Source organism: Scyliorhinus canicula, chromosome 4, assembly GCF_902713615.1.
Source record: "Scyliorhinus canicula chromosome 4, sScyCan1.1, whole genome shotgun sequence".
Taxonomy (NCBI): Eukaryota; Metazoa; Chordata; class Chondrichthyes; order Carcharhiniformes; family Scyliorhinidae; genus Scyliorhinus; species Scyliorhinus canicula.
Genome location: NC_052149.1, coordinates 18,263,382 through 18,279,148, shown reverse-complemented (window position 1 = coordinate 18,279,148; position 15,767 = coordinate 18,263,382). Strand labels below are relative to the sequence as shown.

Sequence of the window (15,767 nt, the reverse complement as noted above, 5' to 3'; positions counted from 1 at the left end):
CACGCGCGCGCGCACGCACACACAGCAGTCCTCCACCCCTGGATTGCCTGGGTGCTCCCCCCAGGTACGGGGGTGGGGTGACCTGACCTCCCCTTCCCCCCACACCCCCTCTACACACACAGGGGCCCCTGTAATCAGGGGGCCCTCATCTAAAGGAACCCTCTCCACACACACAGTTCCCTCCCACCCACCCCCAGAAACGGGTCCCCTGTGTGGAAGTTAGAGAGCGCTGAAAAACACACAGCTAAACATGCTCGTCTTGAGACTTTATCCCCAATAAGGTAAATCGTGCCCAGGTTCTGTTCCGACCCAGACAATCAAGGTTTAAAAGGAGACTTTCGGGTTAATTACATTTTCATTATCTGGTAAATAAAAAGCAAACTTCAATCTAACTAAGCAGGGCTTCAGTAATCTAGCACAATGCTCACAAACGTACAGCAAGGCCAGCAGCGTGGGCTCAATCCCGTGCTGGCTGAGGTTATTCATGAAGGCCCATCTTCTCACCTTGCCCCTCGCCTGAGGTGTGGTGATCCTCAGGTTAAACCACCACCAGTCAGCTCCCTTGCCAGTGCCACGGTGCTCAGATTCCAAGGGGAGGGCCTTGAGGCCACTCTGCACTATCCCTAGCCACCCATAGGCCTCTGATGGCATGGGAGACCCACTGGATGCCGTTCTGCCTGGTCCATGTTTATGTGGACCAGTACTAAACAGTGCCCGCCTGGGGACTTCCTGGGGAGGCCATGAGATGCCGGGAGGCCAGTAGATTCCGGGTAAGTAGGCCTTAGTAGGTTTAAAACCTACATAAGTGTGCCTACTTGATTCTGTCCATTGTGGGATTTTGGTCACACCGCCTTATGGGACGTGGATAGCTCCTGCAAGGCGTAGTGGCTGCCGGGAAGCCCACAGCAGGCCTCACCCAGCATCTAACGGCCACATCGCACTTCCGATCGGACGTGACGTGGCCGGTACATCGTGCCCATAGTCAACTGTGGTCCACTATGGATCGGGTCAAAGTCTTGATTATCTTGGAATTAACTCTCACTACAGGCTATCTGTACCAGTTTATCTTTTACTTGGACAAGTTGTGTAAACAAAGAAAGCGCAGAACTGATCACAGGCAGATTGTGGCATTAACCTGCGGAATAATAAAATGCTGGAATCATTACTGTATCCATACACACAATCCTGTGGAAAGCAGAGAGGGTTACTTCAAAAGGATGTTTATGTTGTTGCGAGTTGCAATGTTGAACCCTTTGTTGGAGATAACCCGTGTGAGACATAATTCAGGGCACAACTACTTTCAGACAGACATAAACAGAACAAGCTCAACGCTGAAACTGGAACAAGCTGTGTTTCCTTTATTCCATGCCACTGAAACAAAATTGCGTGCTGCACAAAACATTCTCCCGGGTATGTCAAAGAACGAGTTCTAAATGGTCCCTACAGGCACATGGACAGAAACATTTCTATTTGAATTGTTTTGTTGTTGGTTGAAAAGAATGTGGGCACACTACACCAAGATAATGCTGCAGCACCTTAACCAAAGCCCGATTCGTTCACCACATTTGCACTGATCACCAGGATCGAACTTGGGAGGAACTCGGGCAGGAGAATGATAGATTACAAGGCGCAATAGTTTAGATACTGACCTTGCACCTTTCAACACTGATGAGATGAAAGTCCTCTCCCACTGCTGGTAATGAAAGGGCCCATGGGAAATGAGTGCACAATGGGGCATTAATGCAAGCTCTCGGAGATCTTTGAAGTTGGGGCAGATGAATAGGAGCACTACTTTGCATCAAACATTGTTATACCTGATGGTAGTGTCTCATGTCGCCACTAGAGGCCTCAACTACAGAGTGATCCATTTCCTAACATTACCAGCTCACATGCAATCAAAATCCACGCAAGATATATTTTTGCTTCCTGCTCGTATTCATAGCTTTCAGAAAAACAACTCACTAGATAAACGTGTTTGTCTGAGACACAGAGCCAACTTTGATCCACAAGCAGTATGTATATCAAAAGCAAGCTGGATAAAAATAAGATTTCTCCTCCATGGAAGTTTGAACAAAGAAAAGTACAACACAGGAAAAAGCTCTTCGGCCCTCCGAGCCGTGCTTCCCGTCTAACCTAAAACCTTCTGCACTTCCGGGGTCCGTATCCCTCTATTCCATCCCATTCATGTATTTGTCAAGACGCCTGTTAAACGTCACTATCGTCTCTGCTTCCACCACCTCATCCGGCAGCGAGTTCCAGGCACCCATTACCCTCTGTGTAAAAAAAACTTCCCTTGCACATCTCCTCTAAACTTTGCTTCTCGCACCTTAAACTAATGTCCTCTAGTAATTTATTCTTTCACCTTGGGAAAAAGCTCCTGACTCTCCACTCTGTCCATGGCCCTCTTAATTTTGTAGATTTCTATCAGATCGCCCCTCAACCTCCGTCATTCCAGTGACCAAAGTTTATTCAACCTCTCCTCATAGCTAATGCCTTCCACACCAGGCAACATCCTGGTAAACCTCTTCTGTATTCTCTCCAAAGCCTCCATGTCTTTCTGGTAAGGTGGCGACCAGAATTGTACACTATATTTCGAAGAATAAAGGGATTAAGGGTTATGGTGTTCGGGCCGGAAAGTGGAGCTGAGTCCACAAAAGATCAGCCATGATCTCATTGAATGGCGGAGCAGGCTCGAGGGGCCAGATGGCCTACTCCTGCTCCTAGTTCTTATGTTCTTAAGTGTGGCCCAACTAAGGTTCTATAAAGCTGCAACATGAAACCCGCGGGCGTGGGTGGGCTGCTGGTGGCGTGGAGGATCCCGCCGATGGAGAATTCCGCTGAGGGTGTTTAGAAGGATCCTAAGGGTGGACTTGGTGAGGAAAATGAGTACTGAGTGAGGCTGGAATAAAAGCAAAACTCTTAAATACTGTAACATCAAAAGGAGGCAAATGGGGCTCTTCAGCCACATTATCCATTAACGCCTTGTCAGTTACAGCGTCACGGTTACAGAAACCGGTGATGGGTATTGTCTTTGAGCACGTGCAAATAGGGGATAGCTGGGCTGAGTGGGCGGAGAGCTGGAAGACTGAACAAGTCAATAAACTCTCTTAATAAAGAGACGCTCTGGGTTTTGATTTCCGATTCACAAACCAGCCTGGGTCCTTTTAACACCATCCGTTCTGAAGGGTTGGAGTGTCGGATCATCATTGGATGGGGTTATGGGAGACGGGCGGGTGGCTGACAGCAAAGGAAGCCACTGGGTAACATTAAAGACTGGCATAACCAGAACTCCCGACAACAGAGTCATCCGCTGTCGCGGAGCTCAATGTTTGGAAGACCCTGTCCGTCCACGCAACTCAGCAACTTAGTCAATGACGACACCTTCTAACGTGTCGGATTGATTCTTTCTCCTTCTTCTTGGTTTCTTTTGTGAAACCTAAACTTTTCTGCTTAGGGGACAAAGTGCGTCTCCAGGAAGTTTACCATGTCCTGAGACGATTTTGTGCCAGGCTGCACCAAGCTTCTCAACAAGCCAATGGATTTAGATCCCATCACACTTCAGAAAGTTGCCACCTTTCTAACATTTTCCATTCCATTTTCTAGGACATTGGTGTGTGTCTGGGAATAAATTCTTGACGGTTCTGCATCACGTGAGGAAGAGTAGACCCTAGGAGCCAGGATCCAAGAATGGCGGGAATAAACGGGCACCATGGACAGGCTTGATGAGGATTATGAAACATGGAATTCATGTGAGGAAAGATTCCAAGCTAATCAGACACAGGACCTAAAGGTCGGAACATTTTTCAGCTCACTTGGGCGCAAAATGTTTATGCTGCTACAGAACCTTGTTCACCCAGCAAAACCATCAGTGACTTAATGAAAATCTTAGTGAACATTTCTCTCCCAAACCGTTATTGATTGCAGAAAAGTTCCGATTCTACCACCTTAGTCAGGAAGAAGGTGAAACCATTTCACTGTTGCTATCTTTAAGAAGGTTAGCTAGATATTGTGAATTTGGTACCACACTAGATGATACTCTTTGAGACAGGCTGGTTTGTGGATTCCACAGTGAAGCTATTCAGAGGAAACAGCTTACTGTAAGTGATTTAACTCTGAAAGCTGTGGTAGAAGTTGCACATCGATGGAACTTGCAACATAAGCTTCGCAGATATGGGCTGGAGTGAAGATCTATACCTCAAAGTTGCACCATTGCAGCCCTATGCCGTGTCACTGTTGTATACAGGTTGGACACTCAGTAGGGGAATGCTGGAGTAAATCAAATGCATGCAAGAGCTGTGGCAAGAAGGGCCACGTTGCAAAGCATGTTGGGCTCAGAAAACTTCGACACCAAGGAAGTGCAGGAAGATCAATACAAATAAACAATCTAGTCATATCTATATGGTTCAAACTCATGATCACCAAAAGATAGTGAAACCAAGCTATTGCAAAAGCTTAAGTTAGGTGACTTGCCAATGCAGGACGATCAAGATCAACATTTTTGGGCGTAGCCAAAACTTTTTTTTTAAATTTAGAGTACCCATTTCATTTTTTCCAAATAAGGGGGCAATTTAGTGTGGCCAATCCACCTACCCTGCATATCTTTAGGTTGTGGGGATGAAACCCATGCAAACACGGGGAGAATGTGCAAACTCCACCCTGACAGTGACCCAGAGCCAGGATCGAACCTGGGACCTCGGCGCCGTGAGGCAGCAGGGCTAACCCACTGCGCCACCGTGTTGCCCCTCTGGCATAGCCAAAACCTGATGGTCATGAAATTAAAATGGAAGTGGATATCGGCCACATCAGTATTGTCAACGGAAATAATTTATCATCTGAACCATCCGCCTTTAAAAGAGCCAAATGTGATCCTAAGGTCATATACTGAAGAGGATGTACCATTAAAAGGATACATTATGGTGAAAGTAGAAGCAAATGGGTAGACAGTAAAGTTGTCTCTTCACATTGCCCATGGAAACGTTCCTGCTCAATTTGACAGAGCATGGTTGGATAACATTAGGCTTAACTGGGAAATAGTCATTCAATTAATGATTCAAAGAGCAACTTCCAACAACTTATGAAGAAGTACGAGAAAGTGTTCAAAGATTCACTCGGCTCTATGATTGGAGTTGAGCTACACCTAAAAATCAAGCCAGACAGCACACCCAAATGTCAAAAGCTAGGACCTTCAGCATAAATTTGTGGAGATTTTAAAACTATTAATCCAGGGTCTGCCTCATTACAGAAGACATCCTTTTGGAATAACATCTATTCCTGCTCTTTTTCAAAGATCCATGGATCAAATTATTTTGGATTAAATTCTAAGTAGGTTGAATGTAGAGCAATTTTATCTATATGACATACACGTTAATGGGTCAAGTAATAACAATAATACTCATCATCAGCGCTTATTGTCACAAGTAGGCTACAACGAAGTTACTGTGAAAAGCCCCTAGTCGCCACAATCCGCCGCCTGCTCGGGGAGGCTGGTACAGGAATTGAACCTGGCGCTGCTGGCCTTGTTCTGCATCTCAAGCCAGCTGTTTAGCCCACTGTGCTAAACCAGGCCCTTACACGCACGGTCGGATTCGCCAGTGTTGTAGGAAGGGATGGTGGCAGACGTGTAGGCTTTCACCTCGCCAATAGCCCGGAGGAGAGTCTTTCCTGGGTAGACATCTCCGGTGCAATCTAAGGTTTTGGCCTGGTTAGGGGACCTGTTGGAATTTCTGTACCTTGACAAGATCAAGTATTTGATGAGGGGGGTCAGTGGACGGGTTTTACCCAAGGTAGCAGCCGTTCATTGCCTTTTTTGGGAAACTGGTTACCATTAACTGTTGGGGAGGATGGGTCAGTCAGTTTATCCGGGACTTTTATTGTGGGGTGGGGGCAGTCTTTGTATGAGACTTGGTTTGGATGGGCTGTGTCATGTTAGGGCTATTTTCGTAATACCGAAAAATTTTGTTTGAATAAAAATATATATTTTTTAAAAGTTATTGCTGCCTGAGAATTGTACTGTTCAGGGCTGGGGATGTACACGGTACATTCACAAATACAAACACTACAAATACATGCCTCAGTACATTTAATTTAGATCTTTATTGTTTTCATCCAATTAAAGTAGCAGAGCACATAAAATGTGGTGACTTCATGTGAACAAGATTCAAGGAGAAAAATCCTCGATCAGCCTGCAATTTGATCAATGAAAAACAGGTCTTAACACATTATGGGACTGTTGTCTGCGTAACAGCATTTTATCCATGGGTCCAATAATTGTAACAAATTAACTGTATTGTGGGGGAAATACAGAATTGACAAATGTTTTTAATATGTTCCACTTGACTAAGTTAATGTGCAGGAGTAATTGAACTTTGCATTTTGAGGGTTACTTTAGTAATTCTTCAACCAAAGAAGAAATGAGATAACATTTATTCAACGAATTAAGCAAGTTAATCAATATGAGCTCCAAAAAGATAGGAACAATGGTTCAGGCATCGTCTCGTGCAATTTGCAGGAACAGATTTACTAAGATGGAGGATGCAATAAAACAGCACGGCAACAGAAATCTCTCTCAGCTTTTAAAGGTACAATCTCTCAAGCGTCCTATTGACCAAGCTGAACTTCCAGCTCCATGGGCTGCCATTCCCATGATACCTCCATTACATTGTGCACCGCCGCCCTCTGCCTCAGCTCACCTGCTGCTGAAACCCTCACCTGTGCCTTTGTTAACCTCCAGTCTCGGCTACTCCAATGCACCCCTTGGGCTGCCTTCCCACCCTGTTTCCCTCTGCAAAGAAAACTCAAGCTAATCGAAATGTTTGCGGTCCATTCCATAACCTAACTCGCACCAAATACTGCTCACCAACTATAGCAATTATTTCAGTACGGTTCAACTCCACTGAATGCTCATTTTTCCAAGACTTGTCGTAAAAAGATGTTACTTCACATCCAGTGAAATTGGGACTGAAAGCAAGTTTAAATTCCACCCGCCCCAACGGTTTCGAGCAAGGCAGTCTAATATAAACAGTCTGAAATCTCTTACAGTCCGTTACAGGGAACCCATCTTTTGGGGGCGGCACGGTAGCACAGTGGTTAGCACTGTTGCTTCATAGCGCCCGGGACTTGGGTTCAATTCCCGGTTTGGGTCACTATCTGTGCGGAGTGTGCACCCTCTCCCTGTGTTTGCGTGGGTTTCCTCCGGGTGCTCCAGTTTCCTCCCACAAGTCCTGAAAGATGTGCTTGTTAGGAGAATTGGACATTCTGAATTCTCCCTCAGTGTATCCAAACAGGCGCCGGAATGTGGCGACTCGGGGCTTTTCACAGTAACTTCATTGCAGTGTTAATGTAAGCCTACTTGTAATAAAGATTATTATTACTACATTATCCTTTCTCTGAAGAAGACTGCACTGAATGCTAAGCAAGGAGTAAAAAAAATTGCATATATAAATAGAGCACCACTTATTTTTCAGCAGTCCCAAAATGCAAATTAAGCCAGTTGAAAGAGGATGGACTACTTACAGCCCCTTGATAGATTGGCAGCTCGAGGTGACATTTGTGTCATCACCTGGTTACGGACTTGAGCATTTTCAGAACAAGATTGAAAATCACCTACTTGTCCTCCCCACACTAAATTTGTTGATTCAAGGGAATATATCAAGTTTTTATAGTCACATTTCGGTAAACTAACAGTAGTATAACTCTCAAAGAAGTAAAGTGTAAGTTTAGAAATGTATTTTGAACGATAGACGTGCTCAGCAAAACAGGACCATAGGATGTAGGATCAGAAGTAGACCATTCGGTCCATCGAGTCTGCGCCACCATTCAATGAGATCATGACTGATCCAATAATCTGCCACCCCACTTTTGCGCCTTTCCCCACAACCATGGATTCCCTTAATGATTAAAAATCTATCTCAGCCTTCAACATACTGACCAACCCAGCATCTACAGCCCTCTGCGGTAAAGAATTCCACAGATTCACTCCCCTCCAAGAGAAGAAATTCCTCCTCATCTCTGTCTTAAAAGGGTGGCTGACCCCTTACTCTGAGATTATGCCCTCTGGTCCTAGACTCTCCCACAAGGGGAAACAATCTCTCAGCATCTATCCTGTCAAACCCGAGAATCTTCCATGGCTCAATAGGCGGCACGGTAGCACAGTGGTTAGCACTGTTGCTTCAAAGCGCCAGGGTCCAGGGTTCAATTCCGGGCTTGGGTCACTGTCTGTGTGGAGCCTGCACGTTCTCCCCCGTGTCTGCGTGGGTTTCCTCCGGGTGTTCCGGTTTCCTCCCACAAGTCCTGAAAGATGTGCAGGTTAGGTGGACATTCTGAATTCTCCCTCCGTGTACCCGAACAGGCGCTGGAGTGTGGTGACGAGGGGATTTTCACAGTAACATCATTGCAGTGTTAATGCAAGCCGAATTGTGACATGATAAAGGTTGTTATTATTATTAAAGGTCACCTCTCATTCTTCTAAACTCCAGTGAGTGCAGGCCTAACCTACTCAACTTCTCCTCATAAAAGAATCCTTCCATACCCATGATCAATCCTCTCTGCATTCCAGAATGAACGTGCACAGCAAGTAGCAGTAATAAAAGGGGAGAGGATGAAAAAGAAAGGGGCAGACAAGAATTAACAGGTCAAAGTCTGACAACAAGGCTAATTATGATGTGATTGTAGAGCTACACTGCAAGTAAAAAGGGTTGGAACAAGTGGGACTGATTGGATAATGAAGAAATAACAAGATTGCGACACAAGAAGGTTGACACAGCTTCATTACATTGCATTGAGCAGCAGCAGCTTCCCAGCACTAGGATCTGTCGGGCTCAAAGAGCGATTTAGTGTGGCGGTGATCTCTGTACGATCTGCTGTTAATAGATTGAGTGAAAGTTCCAGCTTGCACTCAGTGGAGGAAGGGGCTCCGCAAGAGCAGATGCACTGGCATTCAAAAAGACAGGAAGTTAATTTGTCGAAAGAGTAAAAAAAAAATACCGAGTAGCTGCCAGAGAGGACAAACACACAGTTTAAAGAAAACAAGAAAGCTCTCTGGCAAAAATTTACTTGGAATGAACAAAACAGGAAGAGAGCTGGCCAGACATCGCTTGTCAATTTTCAATGTGTGTGGACCAGGTGGAGAAGGTCACAATGCTTAAAATCTAACAGCACACAGGATTGGACAATAATATCCCAAACCTAAATCCTGTTCACCAGTTTCCTCACCCACAGGACTGTGGGTGCGACTCTCAGGCCGCGTTTGGGCTCAAGCGACAGCACAGAGCGGCCGAAGAATCCCGGGAGAGCCCTCCCGCGTGCTTCCCGGCAGCCTTCATGCCTCGCAGGATTCACCCAAGTCCCGCGAAGCGTCGATTTGGAACTCCGCCCAGAACGGCCAGGACCAAACCATGTTCGCGGAAGGAGGTCATAAACCTACTTTAGGCCTTGCTACCCGGGATACACCGGCCTCCCTCGATTCTCCGGCCTCCCCGGGGAGGGTGCAGCCAGGGGCGGATCAGCGTTGGTCCAAAAGAACGTGGACCAGGCGGAACGGCACCCGGGAGGGGGTCTCCCGGGCGACTGTAGGCCCTTGGCTGGTCAGGGTCAATGCAGGGTGGCTCCCTGGCCTTCCCCCTGGAGCACGGACACCTTGGCAGCACCCAGCTGCCAGTGAAAGAATGCTTGGGCGCCACTGACAAGGGTCAGGGCCCGAGTGGGGCCATGCCCATGAAAGGAGGGTGATGATGGGGGTGGTTGAAGGTTGGGAGTGTGCAGGGCAGGTAAGTAGGGGCCTCTGGGAGGTTAGGGGGTGGTGACCTGGCTACCTGGATGGAAGGGGTGCTATAGAGGAGGGGGCCCTGGGGACCCAATAGTGGGGTGTGTGGTAGTGCCCACGTGTGGGGGGTGGGGCTCACTTAGAAAACAGGGCACACTTTCAAAATGGCAGCCCGATCTCAGGAGTCCAGCTCCCCAGTGCTAAAAAAAATTTCTAAGTGTGGCCCAAACCGATGGGAAACTCCTCAGGTCCAGAAAAATGACGTAAGTGTTGGGAGAATCGTGCCCTGTAGATTGAGCAATCTCTCTGGTGCTGGATTCCCTTTCTCAAACACAGTTTAAATCAGTGCCAAGACAAAGAATCTCCCAGTGCCCAGCAGCAATGAATTCAGCAAGCAAAATAAACACAGAGGAAGTATTCTGACAGACAGCAAAGCAAATCAGGAGGTTAAAACATTTTAACTTTCACTTCTTATACAGATAGCAAAATAGTTGTTTATGATTGGATTGAGATAGATAGAAGCTAAAATTGTTTTTTTTAATATAAATTTAGAGTACCCAATCAATTTTGTCCAATTAAGGGGCAATTTAGCATGGCCAATCCACCTACCCTGCTCATCTTTGGGTTGTGGGGGTAAATCCCACACACACACGGGGAGAACGTGCAAACTCCACACGGACAGTGACCCAGAGCCGGGATTGAACCTGGGACCTCGGCGCCGTGAGGCAGCAGGGCTAACCCACTGATCCACCGTGCTGGCCCCAGATAGAAGCTAAAGTAACAACAGAAATAAACTTTTAAAAAGAGCTTTTAAATATGGAATTTATCAGAATGAAGAAGTTTGACGATTTAAAATGAGCTCTTGAGGGGCAGTCAGCGTGTTTAGCTGGACTATGATGAATTTAGCAGGTTGTCAAAAACCCAGTGACACCTCATTCAATCATGTGCCATTTCATTTTTTTTAAAATGGAAGATTTAATCAATTCACCGATTTCTCAGGAATTGTACGGTGTGTTTTATATATATATGTAAATAAAATATGTATATGCCCATCGAATCTGCATACCCTCCGAAACAGCACTCTGCCGAAGCCTACTCCTTCCCCTCCCCCTTAATACCCTGCACATGGCGAATCCACCTAACCTGCACATCTTTGGACTGTGGGAGGAAACCGGAGCACCCGGAGAAAACCCACGTATATACATCTACATATTTATTATGTATAGCATAGCGCTGCTCCTCTGGACGTTTGGAAGAACATGAAATTACTAACAGCAACTTCTGAATTTCCGCGTGATTCTGTGAATGTGTGAGCTCCGGAGGTTGCTGGTCGGTGTCAGTGGTGTTTCGCTGCCATTACCACCACAAGATCCAGAGGCTTTGGTTTAATTTCCTCTACTCATGTCTTAACAAAAGCCTCTCATTCCTGGTTCCATTTTTATGAATCCTTTCCCCTCGACTATGACATCCTCTCTAACAGTATGGAGCAAATCTGAATCCCAATCTTCTAAACACAGTCCAACCAATGTGTTTGTTACATATGGCATTTGTTTTTGTGGTATTATCATAACTGTAAGAACTGCAAGGGTTAATGAAATGTCAAAGAGTAGCCACTAGAGGGAGCTACAGATACAAGTATAAAAGGCATTGATGGTAAGCCTTGTGGGTGAGAGTAGTCCAGAAGTTAGCTAGAGACATAGAACATAACAGCGCAGTACAGGCCCTTCGGCCCTCGATGTTGCGCCAACCTGTGAAACCCCTCTAAAGCCCATCTACACTATTCCTTTATCGTCCATATGTCTATCCAATAACCATTTAAATGCCCTTAGTGTTGGATAGAACATAGAACAAGTCAGAAGTATTATTAGTGCGAGTTAGAGCAGACCATAGTATATACCAGTATTAAGATTAGTTGTAGATGAGTGTAGTTTATACGTTAACAATCAACTGTGTATTATTTAGAAGTGTGTGTTGAATCCAAGTTCGTCGTGTTAATAAATTTATAGCATTTTTTAAGTTGAAGCTATTTTGTAGTCTTTGTGAACACTACACCAACCATCCTGAATTAACCAACACAAGGAACACCAGTTTTATTCTTGGGATGGGGAGGGGGGCATGGGCACACACAGTTACCCAGATGGTGGGAGGTACTCTCTTCCATCCATTGCAGCCTATATAGTGACAGGGCTCCCATAATGGCGTATGGCAGTGACTTCTAGAATCCTGCCCCAGACGAGATTTAGATTGGCCCTCTGTTTTCTTTTTAAAATTGATGGGACATACCTGGGTGAACTTCCATACTGCTGTGTACATACCCATCTCAAAAGTTGTACTGAAATATCTTGGCTAGGAGAGCTGCTGTCTCCAGTGAATAGGTCTTCAGCACTTACCACTGAGAGGTCGACTGCTGTGTCCAGTGCACTCAGCTGTTTCTTCATGTCACCTGAAGTAAACGGAATTAGCTTGCCAACATAGGATCATCTGTTTGGCACTTTTAACGGAAGCTTTCCCTCTTACACTCTCACGACGGTCGAGGATGGAAGTGTTCCTGGAGCTCCCCTTTAGCTGCCTGACTGTCCACCACTATCTTCCACCGGGCGCGAGACAGACCTTTCCTCTGATCCATCAGTGGCGTGGTTGCCCAGCTCAGGCTACACATCTGCTGTCGTAGGTGTTTAGTCTGCAGGTAAGCCCTGTGTCGTCGCTCCACTCGATACCTCACCTTGAGGTATAAAGTCAGAAAATGTCAGAAATACTCAGCGGGTCAGGCAGCATCTGAGGAGAGAGAAACAGAGTTAACCTTTCAGGTCCATGACCTTTCATCAGAACTGGATGATGTTAGAGGTAACAGGTTTAAGCAAGTACAGAGGCAGGGAAAGGAGCGAGGGATAAAGAGAAACAAAACGGGAGGTCTGTGATTAGGGGGAACGTGGGGCAGACAAGGACAAAGGGGATGATGGTGCAAGGCCGAAAGGAGATGGCGATAGGACAAGCAAAGAGACAAAAAAAAATGGTGGATCTAGAGGAGGTGCAAGTGGGAATAGCAGAATCTTTACGAACAGCTGCCTTCAAAAACAAAAATTGGGGCAGAGGTCATGATCTGAACATCTAACCATTTCCAGTTCTGATGAAATGTCACAGATCTGAAAGGTTAATTCTTTCTCTCTTCACAGATGCTGCCTGATCTGCTGAGTATTTCCAGCATTTTCTGTTTTTGGTTTCAGAATTCCAGCATCCACAATATTTTGCTTTTCCATTCTGGTGCAGGCCTGCTGTTGCTCCTGGCATACCTTTCTGCATTTGTTTTTGTATAATTATTCCAATCGTAATATCTCCTCCTCTTGTGCCCCTTCATTCCCACATGCTTCTGTAAAGACGGAAACAAAATACGCATCTCGCATTTCCACCATCCCTAATTGCCCTTAAACTGAGTGGCTTGCTGGGTAATTTCGGGGGGCATTTAAGAGTCAACCACATTGCTGCGGGTCTGGAGTCACATGCAGGCCAGACCAGGCAAGGATGGCAGATTTCCTTCCCCAAAGGACATTATTAATAATCTTTATTATTGTCACAAGTAGGCTTACATTAACACTGCAATGAAGTTACTGTGAAAAGCCCCTAGTCACCACACTCCAGCACCTGTTCGGGTACACTGAGGGAGAATTCAGAATGTCCAATTCACCTCATAGCACGTCTTTCGGGACTTGTGGGAGGAAACCGGAGCACCCGGAGGAAACCCACGCAGACATGGGGAAAACATGCAGACTCCGCACAGACAGTGACCCAAGCCGTGAATTGAACCCAGGACCCTGGCGCTGTGAAACAACAGTGCTAACCACTGTGCTACCGTGCCGCCCGTTTAACCAGATGTTTTTTAACAACAACCATGATAGCCATTGCGATCACCATTCTCAAGACTAGCTTTCAATTCCAGATTTATTCATCAAATTGTACCAGCTGCCATGGCAGGAGTTGAACCCACGTCCCCGGGCATCACCCTGGGTCTCTGGATTACTTTACCATGTTATGCCTACCCGAGAGCGGGCTTCAGTTTAACACCCCATCCAAAAGACAGCACCTCCAAACAGTGCAGCACTCCCCCAGTACGGCACCTGAGTGTCAGCTTTGGATTTGTCCTCGAGTTCTTGAACCTGCAACATTTGGAGTCAGGAGATGAGAATAAAAGCCAGCTAGGGAAAAATAGGAATCAGTGGGATCGGCAAAAATGATCCAGGAATTAACAAATCCTGTTAATTTGCCACTGGGCTTTTTTCACATACTGGTCCATGACGATCAGGAGGTAAAGAAAAGCAAATCCCATTTAAGCAAAGACGCCTCAACTTGGTGTCAACACAATCTGCGGAGCTCGGTCCATTTCCGACTACACCTTTACCAGGACACAGATCCTTAAGGAGCAAGGGTTTCTTGTAGGTTAAAATACCGTCCAAAAACGCGACCCAGGTTTGCAGGAGATAAACCCACAATTAGATCACTAGGCTCAAATGGAGGCCTTACAAACCATTCACTCTCCTATCATTACCTTTTACTCAGTCTCTAGTCATAACAAGGCTGCAGTTCACATGCTGACCAAACTAGACACTAAACTGCACTGACAAACAAGAGATGCTCAAAGGAAAATTGTTCAAATGCATTCGGAGCAACTGACTCCCAGACGGATGATTAGTATATGCATCACATATTTTGGTAATAAATACAATAACTATAATGTATTGACAGAAGATAACAATATGTGAAAATAACGGACCCAAGAAACACTCGCGTAGGGAGGTAAACAGCAGGGGGGGCCACTTAACCCCATCAAGCCAGCTCCACCATTCAATGAGATCATGGCTGATTTGTGATCAAACTGCTCATATCCCTTAAAAACTTTGGTTAACAAAAATCCACCAACTTTCCGGTTTTAAATTAACTGACCTGGCATTAATTGCCATTTGTGGGAGAGTGTCCCAAATTTTTACCACCCCTTGTGTGTAGAAGTGTTCCCTAATTTCACTCCTGAAAGGATGGTTCTATTTCTTTTTTACTTGTCCCAGACTCCCCAACTAACAGAAACAGCCTCTCGTCCGCTCTCCTGAGTATCTTACGAAGTTCAATCAAACCATCTCAGATGTGGTCTAGCTCTCCCCAAGTGTGGTCTGGCAGGGCTTCAAATAGCTGTGACATTACTTCTATCTCCACTTTTCATTGCACATCACAGAAAACCTGGTCATTGAACCGAGCTTCATGGTGGGACAATTACTGTATGTATGTATGCAGTACAGCCAAAGCGGGAGGGAAGGACAATCTTCCATGAGACTGTACCAGTTGTGACACACACAAAATGGCATGCAGGCTTTCGGAAAGGTGTAAGAGTGGGGGAATTAGACGGGTCCCTCGGCTAGCACAGCTTGGGAGAGAGGGTGACACACACAAACGCACACTCCTACATGCAAAAACACACACTCACACACACACACACGTGGCTCCTGCTAAAGTAAAGGAGTGATGAAACACACACACACACACATCTCCAGCTAAAACAAGAAGTAATGAAACGTAGGTTTAACACACAGAACACTGCAGCAGAATTTGGTTTCACAGAGAAGTGTAGATGTCTCGACTTACTTGATTAAGTACAATGCTGGAAGATCAAGTGCAGCTCACTGTGTAGCTCACTGTCACCAAACGAGACTGTCAGAATATCTCTTCCATTCTGAAGTAGATGCACATCTGCAGAGTTGTGCTTTTACTCAAAAAGCAGTTCCAGAAGGCAGGGTACCTAAAAATACAAACAAAACTCTGTATTTAAACAACATTTTAATTAGTTCAATTTAAATAAAAACCTTCCCAGCTGACACTTCAATGTTTATTTGTGTTCCTGTCATTAGTAAGACATTCAGCAAAGAAGACTTACAGATTTCAGGAAAGTAGTCAAATTGTTGCTTATAATTTCCAGTTATTTACTCACAAACTAAATGCTATTTTGCAATCGGTGTGCTACATTTAA

General features: G+C 45.6%; 2 protein-coding genes across 4 annotated transcripts in view; both read right to left on the bottom strand.

Annotated features, from left to right (window-relative positions):
• Positions 1–15,489, bottom strand: part of LOC119964389 (volume-regulated anion channel subunit LRRC8C-like) — a 145,481-nt gene extending 129,992 nt beyond the window's left edge. The window contains exon 1 of the mRNA XM_038793792.1: positions 15,386–15,489. The gene's annotated coding sequence lies outside the window, so the exon portion shown is untranslated. The remainder of the gene's footprint in view (positions 1–15,385) is intronic.
• The window catches only part of LOC119964388 (volume-regulated anion channel subunit LRRC8D-like), a 67,725-nt gene extending 52,203 nt beyond the window's left edge, over positions 1–15,522 (bottom strand). The window contains exons 1-3 of one of the 3 annotated variants that reach the window (XM_038793791.1): positions 15,386–15,465; positions 13,795–13,911; positions 12,151–12,535 (exon numbers count right to left, since the gene is read on the bottom strand). The gene's annotated coding sequence lies outside the window, so the exon portion shown is untranslated. Of the gene's footprint in view, positions 1–12,150; positions 12,536–13,794; positions 13,912–15,385 lie in introns of all 3 variants that reach the window. The other 2 variants (XM_038793789.1, XM_038793790.1) reach the window with 2 other exon arrangements.
• Positions 15,523–15,767: the final 245 nt, after the last annotated feature.